The following is a 5,683-nucleotide window of genomic DNA, read 5'->3' as shown; positions in this document are numbered from 1 at the left end:
ACATGATATTGGGAAAAATATAATCAAAGCATACTGGAGTCTATGGTTAGCAACAATATTGTAGTATGCTTCCACTAAATGTAACAAAGGCAATATACCAAAGTTAAATGTCTATGAGAGGGGGCTATAAGGAAGAGGTATGGGATTCTTGGTAGTGATGCTGCTGTGTGACCATATTATTATAGTGTATTGTATGGTATTTTAAATTTTTTATTTTTTATCTTTTTAAAATTTTTTTTATTTTTTATTATCCTTTTTGTGGAGTAATAGATATGTTCAAGTGCTGTTTGTGGTGATGAATGCACAGCTATATGATGATATTGTGAGCAATTGATTGTTCACTGTGGATGATTGTAGAGTATGTGAATATATCATCATAAAATTGCAAGGAAAAATATAAACAGAGGGATACAAATGCTGGAGAAAAACATGGAAAAAGGGATGTACCAATGTGGAAGACAGTGTGGTGGTTCCACAAGAAGCTAAGTATGTGTCTACCATAAAGTCCTGCAACCTCATTATGGGGTATATACTTGGAAGATCTGAGAGCAGGCACATGAATGGACATTTGCACACTGGTGCTTATGGTGGAATTATTCATGATTTACAATGGACATAGGTGGCCTATGGATACATCAACTGATGAACAGAATGGTGAACTGTGGTTTATGCATACAATAGAATATTGAGGAGCTGCAAGAAGGAATGGATCTGTGAGACATGAAACTAGGTGAATGGATCTTCAGGACAGCATTTTTAGTGAAGTACACCTGAAATGAAAAGACATACATTATAATGCCTCACTAATATGGACTAAATATAATGTGTAAACTCTGAGAATTGAATCTTAGAGCACAGCTTATTAGGGGAATATTTATTTTAATGGTCCCTAGACTGTCAGCTCTTAGAACAATCACATCTGTTCCTGAGTTGTAATGGTTATCTCCAAATTCTGAGATGCTCAGCTTTTTTGTGTATAACCTGGTCTGTCTCTGGAATTTGGGGTATCTGTGGGACATCCGAAATTCAGAGCTAGAGCTTGGCAGCTATGAATGTCAGAATTACCTCATACAGCAAGTGTAAAAAAGCTGAAAAATAAATCAGACTTCAATTAGCGATATGAATGAAGCAGATCTGGTTAGGACAAAGGCAAATAAGGCCAAAGGGTAAAGGATGATATTGACTGTGTTTTCAAACTACAAGTTAAGTGTGAGACTAAGACAGGAGATGTTTATTTGGTGTAGGATCTATATTCTCTGCAGCACACTAAATAATTTAACTTCTACAGTCAGTTTATTCAAACACCATAATTACATGGAATTTTGAATAGGAAGTGAGATCTGGTAGGTTTGCACAGATTAGTGTGAAGTTCCGATACTTTCCAAAGTAATTTGGGCAGAAAATAAAAATATATTTGTTTTTCTATAAAAGAAATGAAAAAGATATTACTTCTTTGCTTTAGATTCTTCATTTTTTTTAATAATCTTATTCTTTAATGGACTGTAGATTTTTTATTTAATGCAAAATACAAAAATATGTAATATACCTGGGATCCCAATGAATTATATTTTATTTGATGATGTCCTCAAAAAAAAAATAAATAAATAAAAAATAAAGTATGTAGGTTAGTTAATAGTATTGTATTAACCTTAATTTTTTTTTAGTTTTGATCACTGTACCATGGTTATGCAAGACATTAACATTAGAGGAAGCTGTGTGAAGGGTATATTCTTGTATTATTTTTGCAACTTTTTTATAAGTCTAAAATTACTTCCAAATAAAAAGTTAATAAATATCTGTTAAAAAAAAATATATATATATATATATTTGCAGGGCCCCCCTGAAGAACTGAGAAAAATGTGGAAATGTTAGACTTCCCCAGCTGAGTTATTACTGATACACTAACAAACATTGAGTACTAACAATCTTAAGTAGGATGAGCCCTTGATTTTTGGGCTTGCCCTTCTGAAGCTCGTTGCTGCAAAGGAAAGGCTAAGCCTGCTTATAATTGTGCCTAAGAGTCTCCCCCAGAGAACCTCTTTGTTGCTCAGATGTTGCTCTCTCTCTCTCTCTCTTTCTGAGCCCACGTGGCAGGTGAGCTCACTGCCCTCCCGTCTTCATGGGACATGATTCCCAGGGATGAGCCTGAAACCAGCATCATGGGATAGAGAAAATCTTCTTGACCAAAAGGGGGAAACAAAATGAAGCAAAATTAAGTTTCAGTTGCTGAGAGATTTCAAATGGAGTCGGGAGGTCACCCTGGAGGGTACTCGTATGTGCTATAGAGCTATCCCTTTCTAGTTTTTAGAGTGTTGCATTGACTACAGGGAAATACCTTAAGCTTTTGAACTGCAACCCAGTAGTCTTGATTCTTGATGATGATTGCATAACTATGTAGCTTACATGGTGTGGCTTTGTGACTGTGAAAACCTTGTGGCTCACATTCCCTTTATCCAGTGTATGGACAGACGAGCAGAAAAATGGAGCCAAAAATTAAATGAACAATAGGGTGGGATGGGGGATTGAATGTTTTGGGTGCTCTTTTTTACTTTTACTTGTATTTTTAATTTTTTTTTTTGGAGCAAGGAAAGGTTCAAAACTTGATTCCGGTGATGAATACACAACTATATGATGGTAATCTGGATAATTGTACACTGTGGATGATTGTATGGTATGTGAATATATCTCAATAAAACTGTACTAAAAATATATCATTAAATTTCACCTGAGAACAATAAAAAAGAGTCAATATCATCCTTTACCATTTAGTCTTATTTACCTTTGTCCTAACCTATACCATTTCATTCTTATCTCTAAAAAATTGAAATCTAATCTGTTTTTCAGCTTCTCTAACAGTTGCTGTATGTGGTAATGCTGATATTTACAGCTGCTGAACTCTGGCTCCAAACCTCTGGTGTCACACAGTTATGCAATGTTCTAGGGACTGACCAGGTTATACATAAACAGCTCAGCATCTCAGAATTTAGGAATAACCATTACAACTCATGAATAGATGTGATTGCTGTAAGAGCTTACAATCTAGGAAACTTTATGACAAGCCTTCCCTTGATAATGTGTACTCTCAGATTCAATTCTCAGAGTTTGCACATTTTAGCTATTTCATATTTGTGAGGTGTTATAATGTTTGTCTTTCTGATTCTGGCTTACTTCATTCAACATACACTCCTCAATGTCCATTCACATAATTACATACCTCAAAACTTTATTCCTTCTTGCTGCTACTCAATATTCCATTTTATGTATACACCACAGTTCACCATTCCATTCATTAGTCAATGTACCCTTAGGCCACCTCTATCCATTGCAAATCTTGAATACTTCCACCATAAACAACAGTGTGTAAATGTCCATTTGTGTCCCTGATCTCAGTTCTTCCAAGTATATAACCAATAATAGGCTTGCAGGACCATATGACAACTCCATATTTTGCTTCCTCCCTTTAATATTTCTTGCAGAGCTGATCTTCTGTTAGCAAATTCTCTCAGCATTTGTTTGTCTGTGAAAATTTAAACTCTCCTTCCATTTTGAAGGAGAGCTTTTCTGGATAAAGAATATTGGCCTTCAATTTTTCTCTCTCAGGATCTTAAACATGTCATAACACTGCCACATAACTTCTATGGTGCCCACTGAGTAGTCAGTAGTTAATCTTATGTGATTTCCTTGTGTGTGGTGAATCACTTCTCTCTTGCTGCTTTCAGGACTGTTTCCTTCTCTTCAGCATTTGACAATCTGATTAGTATATGGCTCAGAGTGCGTTTCCTTGGATTCATTCTATTTTGAGTTCATTGTGCATGTTTGATTTGTATATTTATATCATTTAGAAGGGTTGAGAAGGTTTCCCCAACTGTCTTCAAATATTCTTCCTAGCCCTTTACTCTTCTCTTCTCCTTCTATAACACCAAAGATTCTTATATTTTGTGCTTCATGTTGTCCATCAATTCCCTGAGATCCGTTTCATTTTTTTTTTATTTTCCCCATTTGTCCTTCTGTGCATCTGCATTCAATTTTCTGTCCTATAGTTCACTTATTTTTTCTTTACTTCTTCAAATTTGCTATTGTATGTATCTCATATATTTGTAATTTGAGCAACAGTATCTTTCATTTCTATAAGATCTCCTTTTCAATTTACTCTTTCAAATTCTTCTTTATGCTCTTCTAGAGTCTTCTTGATGTCCTTTAGGACTTTAGCTATCTCAGTGAATTTGTTTTCAAGATTTGTTCTTCTTTGATTAATTACTCCAAGTTCTGTGCCTCCTCTTGCTTTTCAATTTGGTCATTTCGTTTGATCATATCTTCTTTTTTCTTCACGTGATTTATAGTTTTCTGTAGGCTTCTGGGCATTTGTTTATCATGATAAGGTTATTTTGGGAAATTCAGGATTATTTTAACATTTATATATGTATCTTTTGGCAGAACCACAATTTTCTGGAGTATACTTTCCCTGTCTTCCCGGCAGAAGACACTCTTGGGCCACCTCTGACTGACAGGCTATCTTTCCCCCAACTACAGCTGTGCACTATGCAGCATCCAAATGGCATGTGAATCCAATCAGTGCACCAGTTCTTCACATGCACTGGGGACTGCCAGCCCTGGGGCTCCAGTGTGGGCCCTGTGCAGTTCAGTAGTGGCCACTCAAGGGCACCACAGTTCTGCTGATTCCTGGGCCTCTGTGTGGGTCACTCTCAAGCTAGGTGGCTTCATGTCTCACCCTTCAGCTCAAACATGCCCTTCTCCCTTCCTGCCATGTGCTCACAAGCCTCTGGGGTGTGGAAGGGACTCCTGCTGCTTCCATGTGGTACTCTCACTTATCCCAACCTCCTGCCTATGTAGACTAAGGACTTCCGTGGAGGGAGAGTAAATGCAATCAACACTGCTCTTCTGCTTCCCAGTTTCCCTCATGGGAGCTCCTGGCCATTTGGCTGTGGAGGATTATCTCCCCTGCTGATTGCTGACTTGGGTGCATGGGACTGGAGAGCAGTTCATTCCCCTGCTCAGTGGCCTCTGACCACTGTCAGCCCCCTGCAGATTTCCCAGCTGAATAAACTAACCCCATCTTTTCAGACACAGTTTCTCTGCTTTTTCTTCCAAGTCCCCAACACATATTGTAGCAGACCCTCTATGCCCACTCACACCCTGAAACCCACTGTCCTCTGGCCATTCTCTAGTTTGTTTCATCAAGAAGAAGTTTGCTCTGCCTCATCATTTCTGCCATCTTCCCCATATCCAGGCCTTCCTCCCTTTTGAAGGAGAAGATCAAATATCCAAGTAGTCAACAACAAGGACCAACAAGAGAAACAGGACATGCTGAACAAAATCTTTTCCTCTTCTATTTTTCCCATTCTACTTTCTTCTGGATCCATGCTATTTACTTATCTGTTTGGGGTTATAAAAGCCAAAACCAATCTTCACACCATGAACTGGTCTTGGAAAGTTTTTTTCCTCCAGTTCCTTGTTGATGCATCCTCAATAAACTAACCTTCCCACCAAAGCAAAGAGATTTGTTTCTTTTTTGTTGCAGGACCAGGTGGGCCTATTTATGCCCATGTTTTCTGATGATAATTTATCAACCATGGCAGGACACCCACTGATTTTTTTTTACTTTTTTAAATTCAGTTTTACTGAGATATACTCAAATACAATACAATCATCCATGGGGTACAAT

Source organism: Choloepus didactylus, chromosome X, assembly GCF_015220235.1.
Source record: "Choloepus didactylus isolate mChoDid1 chromosome X, mChoDid1.pri, whole genome shotgun sequence".
NCBI classification, from domain to species: domain Eukaryota; kingdom Metazoa; phylum Chordata; class Mammalia; order Pilosa; family Megalonychidae; genus Choloepus; species Choloepus didactylus.
This window is presented reverse-complemented; position numbering follows the sequence as displayed.